General features: G+C 49.3%; 1 long non-coding RNA gene across 1 annotated transcript in view; it reads left to right on the plus strand.

Annotated features, from left to right (window-relative positions):
• Positions 1-17720, plus strand: part of LOC111775596 (uncharacterized) — a 148840-nt gene extending 131120 nt beyond the window's left edge. The window contains exon 3 of the long non-coding RNA XR_002811359.2: positions 11361-17720. This is a non-coding gene — a long non-coding RNA (uncharacterized lncRNA). The remainder of the gene's footprint in view (positions 1-11360) is intronic.
• Positions 17721-21287: the final 3567 nt, after the last annotated feature.

A 21287-nucleotide genomic window follows, 5' to 3' on the forward strand; every position in this document is an offset into this window, starting at 1 on the left:
TTTAGGGAGACTCCATCTTCCTCTGGATACTACCAAAAGGAGTTGACTTCTGGGACCTGGAAGAACCAAAGAAGACCTTGTGGAGTTGATGAGACTTGAAGAAGAAATGGACGAAGTAGAGAGAGAGAAGAGCTGCAGGCTGTCTGTTGCGTTGGAGACGTGGCTTGAATAGTGTCCCCACAGAAGTCATGTCTACCTAGAACCTCCGGATGTGACCTTATTTAGAAATCAGGTCTTTGCAGATGTAATTAGTTAAGAATCTAATGACAGGTCCTGAGAAGAGAAGGGGAAACAGAGATACAGGGAAGAAGGTGATATGAAGATGGAGGCAGAGACCGGGCTGATATGTCTACAAGCCAAGGAATGCCAAGGATTGCTGAGAACCACCAGAATCTAAAAGAGAGGCATGGAGCAGATTTTCTCTCAGGGCCTTCAGAAGGACCCAGCTCTGCAGACACCTTGACTCTGGACTTCTGGCCTCCTGAACTAAGAGAAAATAAATGTCTGTTGTACTAAGCCACCAGTTTGTGGGAATTTGTTATGGCAGCCTTGACAAACTCATACAACATCCAACTGTGAGGAACAGCATAAGAGTATGGAGGCAGAAATAAACACACTTTGTGGAGGGGCTGGAGGAAATAGACTTGAGGTGAGGGGCCAAGAGGACTGGGCTCCATGTAAGGAAATTGTTCATTTGTTAGGGAGGAGGGTGTGCAGACCAGAAGGCCCCATGGGTGGAGGGCTGTGATGCCAGGCTGAGGTGTGTGTGGAGGAGAGCCCTTTTGCCAATGACAGTCTTCAGAACCAGAAAGGTACCAGCCCTGGGTTCTCTGACTCTGTTTGACCTCTCTCCACTAAATTGTCCCCAGTTCCTGCTTCTCTGTTCATAGAAAGGATCAAACCATCCTTAACCCTCACACCACCCTGCGTATAAATGTGTGACTTATGACAAAAATAATTATGAGATGCTTACTATTAGAAAAATTTATAAAAGCCAAGGAAAATATTTAGGATCTGTACCCAGTTATATGTGAATCCTTCATTATTAAATAAGATTTCAGTATTTCTATGATTATTTAGTATTTCATTGTAGGACTATGACAGGGCTACTTTTGAACAGTTCTTTGATGTTTCCAATGTTTCTTTCTTTTGCTGTGAAATGAGGCTTTGATGACAATCCTGGTAGCAACAACTTTATTTGCATCTGTACTATTTTCCTGGGGCTGCTGTGACAAATTACCAACCGCTTGGTCGTTTAAAACAACAAAACTTATTGTCTTACAGTTTGGGAGACCATAAGTCTGAAATGAGTCTTATGGGACTAAAACCAAATTGTCAGCAGGGCTGGTTCCTTCTGGAGGCTTGACGGGAGAATGGCTTCTGGAGAACTGTTGGCATCCCTCATCTTGTAGCTGCATCGCTCCAGCCTCTACCTTCGCGGTCACATCACATCCTCCTCTCTGTAATCAAATCTCCCTCTGCCTCCCTCTTATAAGGACACTTGTAATTGCATTTAGGGCCCATCTGGATAATCCAGGATAATCTCCCCATTTTAAAATCCTTAACTTAATCCCATCTGCCAAGTCCCTTTTACACATAAGGTAACATTTACAGGTTCCAGGGACTAGGACGTGACTATCTTTTTTCGCTTGAGGGTGTCATTATTGAGCCTATCACCATATTCATGACTAGTTTCTCACAATAAGTTCTTGTGAGTGGAAATAAAGGTTTGAAAGGGCAGTACTAACATTGTGTGAAATGTTTGGAGAAAGTACTCAGGGTTAAGTAGACTGAACCAGCGTCTTTTTGCTCCTGTGCCTTTAAGAGCCCTTCTTAGCGCTCCTCCAAGTCAGATGGATAGGGGGCTGTAGACTGAAATCCCCATTACAGGAATCATTTAAAGTTAGCCTCTAGGAAGCTTGAGGCTAATGAGATAATTCCCATTAGGAGAGGAAGGAAGTGAAGGTGGCCTGACATCCTTTCTGCCTCTAATTTATATGATTCACTGAAACCTCCCCCTCTTGCCCCTGGGGCCCCCCTCCTTCGGCTGCCCCTTTGAATTCTGGTTCCACTGTCCACCCTCCTTCTGCCAGCCAGCGCTCTAGTTTCCAGCAAGTCCCAGCATGCTGAGGAACCTGGGAAGGTTGCCTTCCGCCCAGACGAGGCATTCGGGCCCTTTTCTTGGCAGCCGCACCAGAGAATCTGTTCTTCGCCTCTTCTTTCTCTTTTCCCAGAGCCTCACCCAGCTCCGTGCCACCCCCACCCCTGCCCGACCGAAATGGGGACTGGTGTCTATGGGACCAAAGAAAAGAGAAAAAGCCTTCCACAGAACACAGGCAGCCTCCTGGGGACCTAGGGGCCAAGGCTGCCAAGATTTTGTTTGCTCCCCGCCTCCCCGGACTTTGAGAGGAAAGGGAGAGAGAGAGAGAAAAAAGGGAGAGAGGGAGAGCGGACAAGAGAGATCCTGCGCTTCCTGTTTTCTCTGCTGCCTACACTTCTGGTCAGAGCTTTCTCTGCAAACATGAAAATCCAGTTTGGGTCTTTAATTGGAAAAGTGTGAAGTAACCCAAGGTTCAGGGTTTTTGAAGTTCAGATCAAACCTTGGAAACACAGTGGGGGCTGCAGAGAGAGAAGAGTACAGAGAGGGGGACCCGATCCCAGGGCCTGCATGTTGCTGTCAGAGGTGCCCATCTCGTTTCTTAGACACCCGCTCACTCTTCTGGGACCTGCTGGGGACAATTCTAGCCACCCTCCACCCCCTGCCCAGGAAGGGCTCCTGGCACCCAGAGGGAGGTGTGGCTCTTTCTTGCCCCTGGTTTACTTCTTTTCCTCCTCTCATCCTCCCCGAGGGAGGCCATATGGTGGAGAGTTCCAAGGCAGGGCCAAGGGCCAGAGCCGCGCTGGCCCCGGGGACAGTCCAGCAGCCCTGATGTGCAGTGTGGGTGGCCTGTCCTGTGAACTTGCTGCCTGACCTCCCAGGGCCTCTGAGAGCCCAGCTGCAACCTTGGGTAACAGCCTGGCCCCCTTGCAACCAGGGGGTGCTAAGGCCTAGCTCCCCTCGTCACCTTGGCACCCGTGCCACCAGAGCCCCCCCAGGCATCCTTTCCCTTGGAGTTGACCTAACCTGGTTCTTCAGGCTGTGGTGTCTCTACTGAGAGTGAGACAGAGAAGACAGGCGAACCAGGGGTAGAGAGGACACGAGTTAGAAGAAAGAGGAGGAAGGAAGGATGTAAGAGTCGAAGGCAGAGGACATCTGGGCATTTCAGTGTTAAATGACAGCAAAGCTGCAACTGCACTTCGCCTCGGCTGTGTTGGAATCAAGAGCGCAGCCCTGTTCCGTCGGAGGCTGAGCTGCCTCCTTCACGGTGGGGCTCCTTCAGGACTGGGCGTTATCTCACCCGCTCCTGACTCCCGGCTCCATCGCCTCCTCCCTGCACATGGAATGCTCAGACATTTTAGGGGCGGTTGAGGGGATGTGGAAGGAGTTGAGGATGCTAGGAACAGCTTTACTGAGGAAAGAAGAAAAGCAAGGAAGAATGGAAGATGGTCTGGAGTTTTTGTACACCTCTTTCGTATGGTCTGTAGCAGGAAAATGATCAAGGCGGTGACTTCCTGTCCTTCCTTCCTTGGACATGGGCTGCCTGTATGTTTTCGCAGAGAGCGTGCTGTAGGGAAGTGCGTTAGTAATGACAAATACTACTTATTGAGTCTTTAGTATTTAGCTCGGTCCTCACAATGACCCTACGAAGGAGTAGGTTGTTATTCCTGTGTTACAGATGGGTTAAAGAGAATCGAGGTCACCTGCCCACGTTCTGGGATTTGATCCTTGGTCTGACTCCATATCCCAAGCTGAGGTGTCCCCAGTGAGGGGTGATCCCTGAAGTGTTTCCCTTTGGAAGGAATGAGTGTCCATGCCTCACGTCCCTCCCATACTTGTGAGATATCTAGCCTATGTTGCTAAGGATTCATTCATTCATTCATTCATTCATGTGCCTCTTCAAGGCCAGGCACTAAGCTAGACACTCTGAATGCAAAGAAGAAAGACATGGCTGCTGCAGCCAGCCTCCAGCGACTGGTGACAGACCCACATGGACTGAGGAACATTCTGGAGGCCTTGAAGCCTGCCAGCACCCACAGTCCTCGAGTGCACGTGCTCTGTCTCTCTCATGTCGATGAGCAGTCCTGGGTGTTCCAGATCCAGACAACTCAGAAGTCCCACTGTGTCCTCACTGCAGGCCCATCGCTGGCCTTCAAACATCTTCGTAGAGAGTAGAGCCCAACAAGGGACGTCAGGGACTGGATGAGGGGAACCTGTCAGTATGTCCCTCCTGAGGGGAGTGTTATAAATGCCTTCCTCTCTTGTCCCCTCCCTGGCATGGTTCACAGGAGAGAGGAGCTCCTGCTTGGTCTCCCAGTAGGGCTCTCTCTGTCCCCTGATGCCCATTGTTGCAGCAGGGCCCAGACCCTCTCTGGCCCAGTCCCCCATCTGCTATTGTTAAATGGGCCATCTGAAGAAAGAGAGGAGAAGGGCCTTGGGATTGGCCGCTGGGTGGCCCCTGAGGGACATATTGCATGATAAGGAGAGCATGGAGGGCATCTGGGACTGGGGTCCCTATTATCTTTAAAGTCTATCTTGAGGAACAGTCCCCTGTGGATAAACAGGGATCCAGGTCGGCTGGTTCGGAAGGGTCTTTGATCCACCTAGAAGTTAATGCTTTTCAATGGAGAACCACAAAGCAGCCCCACCCAGGGCAGCGGAGATAACAGGCTGGTGCAATCGCAAACCACGGGCCTCTTGATAATGCCGGGTTTTATTGAGGTCTGGTTTTTGCCCAATGGGAACACATCCGGCGAACATCAAAGGGAGCAGGCGTCACCTTGTGCAAAGAATCCTGGGCCCTCAGGTGTGTGTGTGTTGGGAAGGGTGCGTGTGTGGCTGTGTGTGCACAAGGCTGCCCGTTGGCAATTACCTTTCTATAGATCAGAGGCCACCAGCCCTGGAGGGGCCTTGACAAGTCATGAACTCCATTCCCTTGTTCTGGCTGGTCCAGCTCCTACGATGTCGCTGCAGATGGCAATTTAACATCTTAGGTGTCAGGGTTGCTCTGTGTCATTTTGTCCTTGACTGTGTCACAAAGGCAGTTGGTATAGGAAGTTTAAGGGAGAGAGGAGGTGGTGCTCAGAGAAGACAAAGCCTGAAAGCTTATCATTTGGGTGTCTCAGACGGGCTCCTTTGTGGTCTTTTGGAGTTTTTTGCGTTACGTGAAACAAATGTAAGGGATGTGCGTGTATCTCTCACCTATAAGAGTGGAAGGGGGGGGCGTGAGGAGGGATGGAAGATAGAGGGGAAATGTCAGGTCACATCCTTGCAGGGGGAGAGTTGAGGGGTGAACGGTTTGAGTGTGGTCCTGGGGGAAGGGGCGTCCTCCCCGTCTACCCCCAAGAGGTGCCTCCTGGCTTCCTCGTATTTCATCTGGTCAGTCAGCTTGCTGGACATCATGTATTGGTCTCTGGGGACGGGAGCAGAGAAACACCATCATACAAACGGAACATCTGGAAGCTTTTTAAGGTTTATTTTTTACGCATTTGCAGGAGTCAGGACATTTGCACATGAGGTTTCCAGGCTGGAGGGAACCCAGGAGTTTTAATGGAGTGGGAGATGTTTGACTCTGTGGGGACGGGCTGTAATGTAGGGAAGGGCAGGTGGGAGCATTGCAATGACAAGCGCCAGCAGCAAAGTCCTGTACTCTTTGGACTAACTTGTTAGACAGGAACCTGTTAAAAGTCTCTAGGAAGAGAAGAGGGACCTGGTGGGTTCCTGCCTCTTTGGTACTACTGGTACGGAGTGACCGGGTTTCTTCTACCTTGTTGCAGTCAGCTGCATTAGGTGAACTGAAAGAACAAAAGGGAGAACCCTGGGAAGGGAAAGGAGCATGCTGGGAGTAGGCTCCATCCGGCTGAGCCTCAGCCTCCTAGAGACCCACTGCAAGCTGGCTTCTGTATGGGTTACAGACTCATGCCTGGTCCTCACTTTCCCATCTGGGCCAGCCAGGTGGGGCTGAAATAGGAAGGCAACAGGGAGGCTGGTTCCTCCTGGTGCCGCGGTGACTTGGTGTCACTAAGATCGTCTGAGCCCCGTAAGCTTCTCTCTCATCTCTGCTCCTCTATTTTCCTCCCCTCTTGTCCTCCACCTCCTCCCTCTCTTCTCTCCTCCTCACCTCCTCTCCTTCCTCCTCTTCTCCACCTCCCCCCTGCCTCCCACAGTGACATCCTGGACTTAATGATTTGGGCCAAGGGAAACAAGGAGAAGCTTGGCTCAGCCTTGCCGCAGGGGAGGCTGGGAATGAAATAGTGAGGGACAGTCCCGGTCCCAGCAGGAGAGAGCGTTTACACTTGACTTCTTCCTCCTTTCAAGGAGTCGCAGCATCAACGTGTTCAGCTCTCCCTCTTTCTGCGTGGCTGGATTGTCATTTAATTCTTGCCTTCCTTTTTGCTCCAACCCTGTTATGGACCCCCGGCCCCGTTTATTTTCAGGGCTCCATTAAATATATGGGAAATCTCTCCTTGCTCAGAGCGCATCCTTGTGGGAGGATTCTGGTTTCAATGCCTGGGGAGTTGACCAATTGGAAGGAGAATTTACGCTCCCCTTTTCTACATAGGCCCCACTGCAGCATCACTGTCTGCATTGAGGCAGCTCTTTTTGTTGAGTGAGCTAATGTTTATAGCACCTCGTGGGAGCTGGCTCATTGTGTGCTGTGTTTATTAGGGGAGGAAACTGAGGCTTTGTGTGGTTATTCATGGGAGACACTGAAAGGTGTCCACCCTGTTCTGATGGGAAATGAGGTGATGACACAGCCACCAGGAATTCCACCCCATCTGGCAGCTAGGATGTGCGTTCCCATATCTACCCCAGTCATGCTGATTATAGTTCCTGCTTGGGAGCATCTTCCCGTAGGCGGGATTCAGATGCGTTACCACCTTCCCCGGCTTGGTGCAGCCTTTCCTCTGGGCCTGCTGCCCCTTCGCAGTGTGCAGTGGTTGTCAGCATCTGCCGAACTTTGGGCTCACCTGCAGAGCTTTAACTGCCGCCTCATCCCGCCCGCATACGTTCTGATTTCACCAGGCTGGGATGAGGCCTAGGCATTGGAATTTTTAAAAGCTTTCCAGGTGATTCTAATGTATAGCCAAGGCCAAGAATGAACCACTAGTCAGAGAGTGTTTCTCAACTGGGAGCAATTTTGGTGCCCCCACAGCCCCCAACATATGCCCATGTCTGAGCCATTTTGATGGTCACACTGAGAAGGAGGTGATACTGGCATCTAGTAGGTAGAGGCCAGGGATGCTGCTAAACATCTTACAGTGCACAGGACAGGCCCCCTCAACAAGGAATTATCCAGCTCTAATGTCACGAGTGCCAGAGTTGCGACACCTTGCTCTAGAAGAGTGGTTCTCACACTTGAGTGTGCACCAGAATCACCCGGAGGACTTGTGAAAACAGAGATTGCTGGACTCCACTCCAGGGTTTTCGTTTCACTAAGTCTGGGGTGGGGCCTGAGAATTTTCATTTTGAACAAGTTCCCAGGTGCTGCAGAAGCTGTCACTCCAGGGCTACACTTTGAGACCCATGACTCTAGACTGACTCTGACTCCTGTTTCTCTAGATCTGTGATACCTTGTTTCCACTATGGTTGCTAGAAAACTCTAAAATAACAATGGCTTAATAACTAAGACAGAAGAGCAGTGTCGCTCACATAACAGAGAAAGGCCATCTGAGGCTAGTGTGGCAGTTCTGGAGTTATCAGGGACCCAGGCTGCCATCTTCCTGTTAGATCATCTTAGTGCATGACTCCCATTTTCAATGTCCCTCATAGTCCAAGATGGCTGCTGGAGCACCAGCCATCATGTCCTCATTGAAAGCAGAAGGTAGTAAAAGCAGACAGGTAAAAATTGGGCTCCTTCCAACGCCTTTTGAACAGCCTCCTCAGAAGTCCCACAACATTTTTGCTTATATCTTTTTGCCCAGATCTTAGTCACGTGGCCATAACTAGCTGCAAGGGAGGCTGAGAAACATAGTCTTTTTACTCTGGGCCACAGGGTGCCAGCCAAAAGTCAGAGTTATGTTACTAAGTAGAAAGGTGAGAATAAATATTGGGTAGACAGCTGACAGCTTCTGCCCACATGTGCATGCCTGACCCTTCCTAAAAGTTACCATTTATTTGGCATCTACCATGTGCTTTCCGTGCAGTATCACATTGAATCCTAAAAGCTTTGCAAGACAGATGATAGTGTTATCTCTGTTTTACAGACGATGAGACTGAGGCTGTCAGAGATGAAGCGAGCAGCCCAAGCTGTAGTCACAGATGATGTGAATTGAGAGCCTCCTTCAAGGCCTGGTCTTCTCCCCTCAGTCACTTTACCTCGTCCTTCTGGGCCTGTAGGGTGTCTGGGCCTTTCTAAGCCGAATTCTGGACCCCGCCCCTTCTGAGCAGCTCCATTCCAGTCACTGGAATCCCCTCTGTGCCATCCTCAGGTCTGTGGGGGAAACGGAGATGCCCTGATCGACAAGATGAGTTTCTTTTGCTGTTTAAAAGTCCAACAAACTAGTGGCTTAAAACAACACAAGTTTATTCTCCTACATTCTGGAGGCCGGTTTCACTGGGCTAAAGTTAAGCTTTCCACAGGGCTGGTTCCTTCTGGAAGCTCTAGGAAAGAATCCATTTTCTGGCCCTTTCCAGCTTCTGGAGGCCACCTGCTTGCTTTGCCTCATGATTCCTTCCTTGAATCGCTCCTGCCTCTTGCTTCCGTGATCACATGTCCTGCTCCCTCTTCTATGAGATCTCTCTCTGCCTTCCTCTTCTAAGGATGTTCATGATAACGTTTGGGGCATGCGCGGATAATCCAGGATAACCTCTGCATCTCAAGATCATTAACTTCCTCACGTCTGCACAGTCCCTTTGGCTACAGAAGGTGACATTCACAGGTTGCAGGATTAGGATGTGAGTTTCTTGGGGGCTAATATTCAGCTGGCCACAGGGGCTCTCTTGCTAATGCTCTTCCTTTCCTCATCCCCAGTTTTTCTTCCGTGGGCTGTTCCACACCTATATAGAGGATACATACATTTCACTTTTGTCCTGGGAGCTTTCAAAGAGGCCAGAGGTAGGGTCTGAAGGCAGGGCAGTGTATCAGAAGGCTTGTCTGTCTAATCAACTCCCAGTGGCCATAGCAACAGGCATGAAAACATTCAAGTGGGAAAGGTTGGGGGACAGGATTCATGCCCTAGAGGTGGCAGAGCGACCTAACCTAGGAATAATGCACGGGGGAGAGGTGTACACAGCAGAGTTGGCGGTCCCACCCACAGGCAGCTTCATGAAGTCCGTGGGCTGTGGGTTTCCAGGTATTCTTTCAAATCCCTGGGTGCCGGCTAGTCCGCTGCCCCCATTGCCTTTCTCTAGGCTAATAGAGGGGTGTCGTTGGCCAAATGCAAATGCTACACCTAGAGGAGTTTGATGGGGGGAGGGAGGGAGTGTCAGGCCCTGCGGAGGCTGCTTGTGTCCTGACCTCATTTTCCTTCCCTGTGTTGATTCCCTCATCTCCCCTCAACCCGCGTTGGCTGGGTGTGCGGTGCTGGGGATGAGTCTGGGATGTTGTATGTTTTGCTTTTTATTTTATTTTGCAAGTGCCTCCCAACATTCCCCTCTGTGTTTAGTGTCCCACTGCCAAGTGCATGCGGTTGCCGGGCAACAAGAAGGAAGTCCCTGTGTGATTCACCCGGCTGCTGCCAATTAATTTGCTAGCTGCGTGCATCTCCCGGAGGAGGGAGCAGGCTTCTGGCCCTCTCTGAGACGGCCTAGAGGGCTGCTACCCCGGAGGGGAGAGGAAACCAGAGAAAGGGTAGCAGAACTTTGGGGTCGTTTGGGGTATTTTCGGGTCCAAATGAAAGAGAGTGTCCTGAGGGCCCAGACAGGACCTGGGTGAAGACTTAGGGTTTCCCTCTTGTCCACCAATCACGGAGCCACCTGGAGCTCCAGAGCACCTCTGGGTCGGCACGTCAGCTGGCTGGCTTTTTCTGGGGAGGCTGCGCTGACATGCAGACTCTCTCTCCTGCCAAAGTTCTCCTGCAGAGGGACGTCTTTAGCCATCTTCTCCCTTCTCAGTCCCCTAGGGCCCTCACTGTGATGTCCTCCCATCGCTGACAGTCAGTACCCTTCTCTTTGGGTTTCGCCGCACACATCCCTGCCAGGGGTTTAGCCAAAGCCGGTAGGAAGGAGCACTCCCTTGCACCAGGCTGAGCTGTGCCCCTCACTGATCTCAGAGCGACAGAAGGGGGCCTGCTGGCTCCAAATGCCTCTGGAATCCTTAGTGCATTTCCCTCAGATCCTGCTGTCCTTCTGGCCTGGGGCTTGCTCAGTGTTCCTCTCTACCGTGAGGGTGGAGCTTGCCTGTCTGGTTTATGTCTGTATCCACGGCATCTAATCCGGTAAAGTACTTGTGAGAACACGGATTTGCAGTTGTCCAAGTTACTCCTTGTGGGTTGATAGTGACTTCTGGAATCAGAGACCCAGCGAGCAGCCTCATCAGGAGGCCCAGATTTTCTATGTCTGTGACTAGGCCCTTTGCTTGCATGGCTGGGCCTCTTCAATTTCAAAATGGGGAAGTCCCCTGAGGGCATTTAGTGGCGCTAAATATATTTGTCCCTCAGAAATGAGGGATTGTGTGGGAGTGGTGCAAAGTGAGGAAAATATGGTGAGGCCAAGTCCATCCTCATTGACTTGCAATCAGCATTAGGGAAAGAGAAATGTGTTTTAAGAGTGTCTTCCCACTTCCTCTGAAGGTCCCATCTCCTCTGGCTAATTTCCTAATTAATTGTTAAGGGACTTGTGAAAGCAGGAGAGAAGTTCCGGCTAACGTGAACATTAGCATTAGGGACCGGACCCTTGTCGTCCTGTACTGAGAACATTGGCACCCTCTCTGCCTCAATTTTCCCATCTGTTAAGTGGAGGATCTGACTGCTCTGTGCTCCCTGCCCCATATCTCACAGCCGTAACAGTGACGTGCTGAAAAACAGAATTTTCCACTTTCTCTGGGCTGGCTGTATTCAGTGGTATTTCAAAAAAAAAGAAGTCAGCTTGGGTGTAGTGTAAGATTTGTCTGGAGAGTTCCTGGTGATGATTCAGTGTACAGGGAGTTCCTTGAGACATATAAATAGGCCTTTTTTTTCTTTCTTAAATAAAATACTGCTTTTAGAAGCAGTTTATGTTCTGTTCAGTAGGTAGAACATTATGGACTAAAGACAGTAAAGTGGGCTCCTTGTTGAAAGAGCAGAAACCAGAATCTAACTCTTATGCTGTTTTTGGTCCACAGGCCTAGAAAAGAGGATTGGCACGGGCTGTTCTCCCTCACACACACCTCCCACCGGGAAGCTTGGTGGAGCCAGGTGTGCACCAGGAGCCCCTGAAGGACCTGGCTAAGATAGGACCATCTCTTCAGAGGCAAGAACTCTGGATCTGATTGAGAATTCTTATTTTGGAGACTAAGGAAACTTCTGGATTTGAGAAGACATTTGAGGAGAAAGCAAAGACCCTCAGAGACTGAGGAATGGTCTGTGTGTTGACCAGCAGGAGCTGGAGGTGACCTATAGCTGGAGAAGACGCCGTGATCCCAGACCTCGTCCTTTCTCCTGGAAACCATTTCCTCTGCTGCTGCCTGCTCTTAGATTCCCCGCTCCATCCCCGGAACCAAAAGGCTTTCTGCCACACCCTTTCTTGCCCCCTGCCTCCCACGTCTGCTGTGCCTTGGGACTCAGCAATTCTTGTTTGCTCCATTATCTTCTAGCCGGATACAGAGTGAATAGTTAACTACGCTTAGGTCAAATGGGATCTTAATTTTTGTTCCTGCTCCTTCTCAAGAGGCGCATTTGTGTGTTGCCATGCAAGCAGTCTTGGTACGGGATCCCTTCTCATTTATTTGGGATCTGGCCCCACAGGTTCTGGAGTGATGCAAATCGGTGAAGTTCTTCAGGCTCTCGGATGCTAGGGATGTTGGCAGAGGCTCCGGCAGGGGAGCTGGATCGTGAAGGCTGATGTTCTCCAGTTCAGCTTTCTTTGTTCAGATCTCACACAGGTGGACATCTGGAGGAGCGGAAAACGGACGCCGTTCTTCATTCCAACCGCCTTCCCTTGGCACAGATGCACAGTCAGCTGTGAAGGCCCTCTTCCCTCAGGTGGCCGTTGGGGTCCATGCCAGAACATGGTGCTTTGTTACAGCCTGCCCAGCTACCAGAGTTGGTGGTGTTTATTGAGGACCCCCGCCCTCCAGTGCATGCTGATGACACACACACTTGACAACAAAATACGAGTCCTGTTTGTTCCTTTCACTCTGTGGCCATTATATGTGTGGCTGAAAACACTTCCTAAATATTGATCATAGTTCAACATTGTCCAAGACGCAGAGCCAAAGATGTTTCTACTTTCTATTTCCAAAGTGAATGACTTGCCTTTGTAAAAAAGAATTAAAGCTAGACCTGTCTGTCTTCCCTGTGTTGTAGATGATGTCTTTGTATGACTAGTTAGTGGCTTCAGTGTCTTCTCAGTGGAGCGGTGGGATCCTTCTTGGCATCTCAGATTTACCGCAGAATGAGAGAGGGGAACCTCTGGAGGAGGTCTCCTGCTATGGAAATGTGAGGCTCACTTGCGGGCTATCACCTTCCTCCCTGACCTGCAGACAGACTCGTTGTATTAGCTAGATTCCTTTGGACTTCAAGGAATAGAGACCCACTTGTATCATCTCCATAAATACTGGCTTATTCCAGGTTGCCGTGGAAGTAAGGTAGACAGGAGACCATCCCGGCGGCTACCCAACGAGGCCTTTCCAAGAAGCCCGAGTCATTCGAGATACCCAGTCACCAAAGGTGGTTTCCAGGGATAGCAGGCCTGTAACATCATGGTCGTCTTCATCTCCTACTTAGCAGCAGAATCCACTGTTTCTGATTCTAGAATTCTGCTCTGGTAATGAGCAGAGGGTGTGACCAACTGCCCCAGTTTGCCCAGGGCTGATGGGTTTCCTGGAACACAGAACCTTCAGTGCTAAACCTGGGACAATTCTGGGCAAACTGGAACAGGTCACGCTACTGGGTGACTCGATGACCCTTCTTCTGCTTCTGCTTGACCTGCTGTAACCGGCCAATGCTTTAGATTGGTTTGGTCAGTCGCCATTCAGAGCTCTTGTGACTGGCCACTTCACTGGCCACTGGGCAGCCTATTGATGGAAGCCATTAGATTGGGTACCAATCTTGACCAAATCAGTTGTTTCCAGGGTGGTAGGGTTGTATGAAATTGAATAAAAACCTAGGTATAAAGAGCCATCGGAGACCACTTCCTTCAGAGGAAAACTGTGGACGGTAGGCATGCCAGGCATTGAAGGTATCAGGGGTTCCTCTCCAATACGATCCTACTTAGAAAGGTGAAGTTAACTTTTATTTTTAAGAATGAAACAGTTCATTAAGAAACAAAAGCTAACACAACCACTGGGAACAGTAGAATTGACTATGACAGTATGTGTGTGTGTGTATCATACACGCATGTACTATGTAGAATAATGAACCAAGAAGAAAATTCTGCATCTTTGCTAGACAGAGACTAAGAGCTAAAATCTTTGGGATGGTGTTGTCTGGAGAGCAAAGGAGTTGGCTAGAGGACTTCCTGAAGTTCCTTTGAACTCTAGGATCCTTTAAAATATCAAAAGCTGTAAATTGGGCCTAAGTGTGTACTTTCTTCTAAAGTCTCCTAGATAACCTTTGAGTTCATCTCAGATAGTCTTGAATGGGACCTCCCAGCTCACTCGTACCTTTCCAGACACTGACTTTATCTGGGATAAAGGAGCGGAACTTGGTGGTGGTAGTGGGGGGTGGAGGAGGGGAAGGTGGTGCCAGCCCAATTTTTGGTGTTCATGACAAGTAAGAACAACCTGAAGGCAAATTACAGGTTCTTTTCAGGTTAGTCAAAGCCAGGCTTTCAGGATTGCATGCCTTCCTGAAGTTGTTGCTTCTTGTCAGGGGATCAGGCCTCCATCTTTCCTGCTGAAAGACAAGTGTGAGCATCTGTGGGGCTGGAACATGAGCTTCCAGCTAATCCCGCTGATCTTGCGTGGTGTGGCCACAGGGAGGTCATTGCATGCCGAGGTGGAGATGAGCATGCAGACATCTGGAAACTACCCTCTCATTACTCATGTGTAAAGATCAAGACCCCTCCCCGCCATGCACCTGGGTCTTTGCCCCTGTTCTGACTCTCACTGCCTTCACTGTCATGGAAGGAAGGCTAGCCCAGCTCTTTGGGTGCCATTTTTCTTTTTAAAAAGATGAACTCATTTCAGATGTTTCCTTCACTTATGTTCCACTTATGGTCTTTGGTTCCAGAAGTCCTGCTATTGTGCCAAAGGCAACAATCTCCTTTTTCTCTCTCTCTCCTTATCTTCTCATCCACATGGAATCCTGGCATCCCGGAGCTTGAAGTGATCTAAAGCATAATTCTTATCTAGATCTCCTCTGACTAATGCAGGAATCCCCTTTCCCACATCCAACAGGGGATAGTCAGCCCTGGGGGAGGCAGCCTTCTTGGCAGAGTGGGAGAGGACTGTGAGAGAAGGTTGAATGGTATTCAACCTGGTGGGAAGCCGTAGAATTTTAAAGAGCAATTCATGGGCTGCCAAGTGACCATGAATGTCAATTTCTTAATGAGATTTTGAGCCAAATGCGTTTTGCCCTCTCTCTGACATGTGTACGTCTCTTACTTCTGGATCCAGGTAGTATATCTTATGCTGATAGAAAGCACAGAATGGGGAGACGAGGAGACCTGCGTTTTTGTCTCAAAAAGCCGCTGATCTTGGTTCCTTCCCTGTAAAATGAGGGAGTCGGGCCGCATGATCCCTGAAGCCTCTTCTAGCTCTGACATCAATAATGCTGTCATATTTGATAGAGTTCAGGACTTAAAGATTTGCTACTTCTGTTCCATAGGAGAATAGTGTATTAGACATTGCCCAAGGTACAATGTAAGGGTATTTCATCCACATGCTGAACATATGCATCTTGCTTCAATTCATCATGAACACAACCTCAAATTAGTGCCCCCCCACCAAGATTTTGTTCAAGCTTTGCTGTGAGATTTTCCCATGACACTGAAACGTGACCCACAGGGAAGTTTTATCCTCTTGCAGTGATCCTGGAAAGCTATGTGTTGATGGAGAAATAGGGGGTTCTAATGGTGAAGTAAGTCCCTCTGCTCAGGAGGGTATGGTTTAAAAGGCATAGGGTGACCTTGGGAATGCCTACTGACCTTGGATGAGACTCCTTCATGCCAGGCTGTTGGGAAGCAGGGCTGGCTCCCCACCCTCCACTTTAGGGAGAGAGCAGATGGAGCAAGACCATCTCTGCCCAGGCCTGAAAAGAGCCCTGAGCAGAGGCGCATCTAGAGACCTGGACTCCAGTCCTGCCTTCCTTTCAGTCGCTCCAAGATCGTGTCACTCAAGCCCGTTCTCTGAGTCTCAGTTTTCTCATCAGTAAAGTGGGAGAGGGAAACGGACGTGGTTGGTCGTGATGATCCTCCTAGGTCCCCGCCTGTGTCAAGTTCCGAGCCTTGCCTGACCAGCTGACGTCTGCTGTTCTTAGACAAGTGGCTTTCTTCCTTTGCCTTCAGCTGCACAAGCCCCCGCACGGCCGGCCGGGGAAGTCCATTACCAAAGAATACTTCAAAGCTGTTTGCACTTGTTGTCAGTTGCACTGAACATGAGTTTGTTGAGGGAGAAAGCAAATAGACATACAGACTGATGACAGGAGTGGGCAGGGGACTGCTATTTGCCCTGGTGACGAGGAGGGGAAAAAAAAAAAACGTGCCTCCAGTTCTGACCAATAAATAAAAACTAGGAGCTCTGCGTGGCTAAAACCATAGGGGATTTATTAGTTTGCTCAGTGAAAGGCAAATATTAAGTCTTAAGTTGACCCGTCCTGGGACCTGCCTTTTGGCTTTTGTATGCCGTCCGGCGCCGATCACCATGTACTCTGGGTTATCGGGTTCTGTCAAAGGGTTTTTTTTTTTTGAATTGTTTTCCATCTCCTTCTCCTTTTCTTCCTTCTTTACCCGCCCCCCCCACCCCCCCCCCCGACACACACACCTTTTACAGTAACTCAGGTCTGGATTCTGGAGAAGTGGGGAGAACAGGATGTGGAAGACATGTTGTCCTGTTCATAAAACTGCCCGTAATCAGGGCTCTGGCTGCCCGGGAACTGTCTGTGCCCGCCGTGTGGTGGTCCTTGTGCGTCCCCTCCATCCTCTGCCCTGAACTCTTCAAGTTAGGTCCTAGGCGCTTGGGCAAGAGGCCTTTCCTCTCATTAAACTTAAAATGAGCATAGTCACAAGCATTGGAGAAACATAGAGATGCCCTGTTTCTAAATTGCATCCTTTCCTTTGTCTGTGACTGTTCAGAGCTGACAGTGACGGATGATTTCAGTCCTGTGTGCTGAAAGATGAGCTGCTAAGGGTGGAGCTGTAAGTGCTATTTAGGGTCTGACCAGGGCTTGTAACTCTCCGTAGAGTGAAATATCGGGACTCGAGGGGCTGGACAGCCACCCAGTCTATCGAGTTTCCAAGTATGAGCTGCAGTGAAACTAAACTAGATGGAACATCCTTTACCCTTCGCCTTAAACATCCTCAGTGCAAGCCAGTCTATTCTAAAGCAGTGTAGGTCTGGGTGCTCAGGTCTCGTGGGTGGTGCTTGCTAATATCCTCCCACTGTGGGGTACAGGACCCCTGAGCACAGTGCTCCATGTCAGACCCAAAATGCTCTTCTCCAGGTCCACCCTGGTAACTGTCCGCGGAGGGTGCACCTTACTACCCTGCTCAGGATGTTACAGTTCTGTGACACTACTCATGCAGCCCAAAGCTGGGAATGTTCTGGAACTGCTTAATTAGGAAAGTTGTTTTCACACTCCAGTGGTGATTTTTGATTGAACTCAGCATGATTTTTAATCCTCTGGCAATTCTTCCTGGATGAGGTTATTTTTTAAAAGATTGATGTTGGGCACCTAGGCTACTGGAATCCTGATAATCCTTCAAGGCTCATCTCAAATGCTCCCCTCTCTAGGAAGCCTTCCTGGATTTCTCCTTCCCTCTCAACCAGTTGTGACATCCCCCTCACGTATCCTTTTAAAGTATCTGGCATTGGATAGGTACTCAGAAAATGCTGAGCCCTCTGTCCTTGACCATAGCACTTTCCATACGTCAGTTCTGTGTTTATACAGAACATGTTTTAACTACCTGCTTCTCCCTGACTCTCCCCCACCAAATCCTATAAAAGCAGGAACTGGGTCATTCTTTATGTATTGAAATTTATTCCTGGAATGCCCACTAATATTCAGGACCATGTGGCAGGGACTGTGATTGACATTTAATCCTCCGAAAACAGAGATGTACAGAGATCCAACACTTGGACCAAGCCTCACAGGTGAAAGTTAGGATTCAAAACCAAGGTTGTTGAGGACCTCAAGTTCAGAGCTGCTGGGCTGCTGCATGCAGGCTTTGATGCGGTAAATGTACAAGGAAGATGTTGAGTTGGCTTTTCCGATTAATGATCTGTTTCTGTGTGTAATGCCAAACTTGCCTGTATTGTTTGCTCACTATTAGTCAATAAAGTGTTTACTAATCAATAAAGTGTTTTCTAAACAGCGGAGAAAAACGTACTTGTTACTTGATTGCTTGGTTTCCCTGTAAAAGCTCTTTTTGAAATAGAATGTGTCTGGTTTGCGCAAGTTATCTGAGAGCTAGGTTCATTTTTAAGGGGGGAACGAGAAATTTAAACTCCAAAGTTTGGGTTAAAATTTCTAAAGAATTTCAGAGTATCTGATAGAGAGAAATACAGAAGAAGAGCACAATAACACATGTAAGATGTTCCCTGTCCTCAGGATCTTACAGTCCAGTTGGACAAGACCGGCACGTGTCAAACCATCCATCTCATTGGCCCAGTGAACTCATGGCTGGTATTACTGGAGAGCCTGGGTGGATGATGCCGTCTGCTCTTCCCCCAAACATGGACATTTCCTGCAAGTCACAGGCAGAGAAGTTGGATGGCGATGGGCAGACCCCCTGCTGCAGGTAAGGTCTGAGGCTCACGGGCTTACTTCCTTGGCACAGAAGGCAGAGGTGGCAGAGGTGCTGCTCGAGAGCAAGCAGGCCCAGGAGAGAAGAGTCTGTTCCCGCTGCATCTGATGAACTACTCCTTCCATGGAGAGGAGCCTAGAAAGGAGGAGAGAGGAGGGCAGAAGGGTAGGCAGAAGTTTCACCTTTTGGGGGAAGAGGAGAAGAACTCAAAGATCACCCCCTCTTCTTCCTTGTGAAAAGAAGTAAAATCAGAGTTTGGACAAAGTGGATGTCATCTGTGGGCAACGGTCACCAGGACATTGGACAGTTGATAAGACATTCAGCCAAGAAGAATCAGGCAGTTCAGGAAATAATACAGTCCAATGTTTTACAGGGCTTTACAGTTTTAAAGCTTTTTTTGCAAAGCTTCTCATTGGAATCTCACGACGGCTGTGTGAGAAGGTGCTGAGACCTCGTCGTTGCAGATGAGGAAAGTAAGCTGGGGGGAGTTCAGTGACCTGCCATAGAGCATGTCCTGTAAGGGCCCTGCCCTTTGTGCAGTGTTATGGTTTCTCTGTGGTCATTTCAGGAGAGACCAGAAGTGTAAACCGTATTAGTCACAGCAGGCTGCTGTAACAAAACACCCCCAAATCCCATTGTTCGGCCTAATGAGTTTTTTCTCATTTGCACTTCAGTGGAACATGAGTTGGGATGGGGTGGGGAAGGGGAGAAGGCTCTTTTTCGTGCAGAAATTTAGGGACTCAGGCTCCTATTTTAGGATAGCACCACCTGCAGAGAGAGGCAGGATGGAGCAGCGGTGAAGAGCAGCAGCCTGCCTAGGCCTGAATCACTCTGCTGACCTCCAGCAATGAGCCCTCGAGATAGTATCATAGCCTCTCCGTGCCTCAATTTCCTCGTCTTCAAACAGCTTCACAGGGTGGTTAGCAGGTTTAAATGAATGATTGCACTTCGAACAGTGCTAGGACCACAGCACTCAGTAAATGTGGGATCTTAGCTCTGTACCTGAACCTGGAGCCATATGGGCCCGTGGTCTGCCATGACTCTTGGCTCAACGTCTCTGAGCCTGGGTGGGAAGAGGAGTCTTCAGATGTGAGCTCTGCCAGTGCATCTTTATTTCCCCGATGTGACATGGCATCACTGATTCTCTCTGGCTTTGGACGAGCTCCATGGGTTGTTTGGTTTGGTATTGGGGAGGGAGCCGAGTTGCCAGCCAAGAGGATAGATACTGATGATGTCTGGACACCAGCCCTCAGAACAGTGGTTCTCCTTCCTGGGGATTCTCCGCACCATGTTGGCTTCATCTGACTCTAGTACCAGTCAAGCTTTTTCTCCCAAAGGCAATCTCCAGAATCTGTGGGTTAGCTGCCTCTGCTGACTAAGGAGGCTCTACAGAATACTCAATTAGACGTGCACATTGGGTGCTTGAAGCCCTTTCTGTTGCCTCCTCCGCTGGGGCAGAGAGAAGAGGTGATTCCCAAGCCTGTGGAGGCGCCCACAAGCCAGACAGCCTTCTCCCCTAGATTTCAAATCACACTCCTCTTCTTCGCTGCAGACCGACAAGCTCCCCTCTCAGACCCCCGGCTGGGCGTGGCCTCCTGTAACTCTGAACCTCAGTAGCCCGGGATTCTGGCACCAGCTCTGTCTGTTCCGTCTTTGGCTCTCCTGGCACCACTAGAGAATGGAAAAGCTGGTCTGTTTACAGGACATGGGGCCAGAACAGCATTAAAAACTGAGGAGCAAATAAAATGTTGTAAACAAATTTCCTTTCCAGTAAGGAGTCCTCCTTTCCTTGTCCTCCAACATGGACCATTTTTCTCATGTGTTTGGATAAACTTTCATCCTGTGCAATTTCCCTTCCCAGGGAGGGGCTGCCTGTTTCCGTTGGCTATTTGTTTTGACTTTGACCATCCCTCTCCCTTTTGAGCATCACGTACCTAATAGTAAAGAAAATATGTTCCCCATCAGGGCGTAGGGAGCAGCTCTTTCCTACCCTTCTCTTTTTCTTCTTTGTTCTCCTTTCCTCCCTCTACCCCTTCACCTTCCAGCTTCACGTTAGGGTGCAGACATGGTGGATGTTTTGGGCTGGCCGGAAGCTGTTCTCCAGGAGAGCTGGTCGCACTAGTTACCAGAGGAGGAAGGAGTGAAGGAGGTGAAGCAGAGGAGAGGAATGGTTCCAAATAAAAGCTGGACCAGATACCAAGGGGTTGCATGCGGGTGCCCGTCTCTTTGCGAAAGCTCTTCGCCATGAATCCCCCTTGTGAGTTTTTGTATGAGCAGAAAACCCTTCATCTCAGGTTTCCTGACCCCAGCAGGCAGCTTATTGTAAACCAGTTCATCCAGAGGGGAAAAAAATACTTGTTTCAACATTTTAGATTTTTTTCTCTAAATCAGACTTACGAGAGAGGCGATGGAGCAAATGGCTTTTTTTTCCAGCTCTGAAATACATGGGACTGGACCAAAAAGAACCAAAACAACAACGACGACGAAAACGCAAACAACTTCGAATCCTGATTATTCTTGTTCATAAATAGCTTGTGCAATTAAGGACCCTATTTGCATATTTTAAACTATCCCTCCGTTCTTCCCATTGCCCTCTCCCTCCCTTCTCCCTCTGTGCTGGCATGGAGGAGGAGGGGTCCACCCCACGCCAACAGCCATGTGTTGGTAATCCTCACTTTTTGTTTAAATTCACTTCACTGTCTAAATTCATTGCCTTGGCTTGGTTGGATGAATTGATTCTTTTGGAGGTGCTGAACTCAGGCTGTAAAGAGCAGAGTGGCACTGAGTCACTGACAAGTCATGGGATCGGTTTGACTTCAGATTCCTTAAGATTTAACTCAGTGGAGGCACCAGGAAGTGGCTTGGGTGGAGGGCAGGGTTTGCTACATGGTCACAACTTCTTTTTATTTTTATTTTTGGTGAGGAAGATTGGCCCTGAGCTAACGTCTGTTGCCAATCTTCTTTTTGCTTGAGGGAGATCATCACGGAGCTAACATCTGTGTCAGTCTTCCTATGCTTTATATGTGGGACACCGCCACAGTGTGGCTTGATGAGTGGTGTGTAGGTCCACGCCCAGAATCCAAACCCGCAAACCCTGGGCCGCCAAAGCGGAGCATGTGAACTTACCTGTTACATCACCAGGCCG

This window comes from Equus caballus, chromosome 11 (assembly GCF_041296265.1).
Source record: "Equus caballus isolate H_3958 breed thoroughbred chromosome 11, TB-T2T, whole genome shotgun sequence".
Lineage (NCBI taxonomy): Eukaryota > Metazoa > Chordata > Mammalia > Perissodactyla > Equidae > Equus > Equus caballus.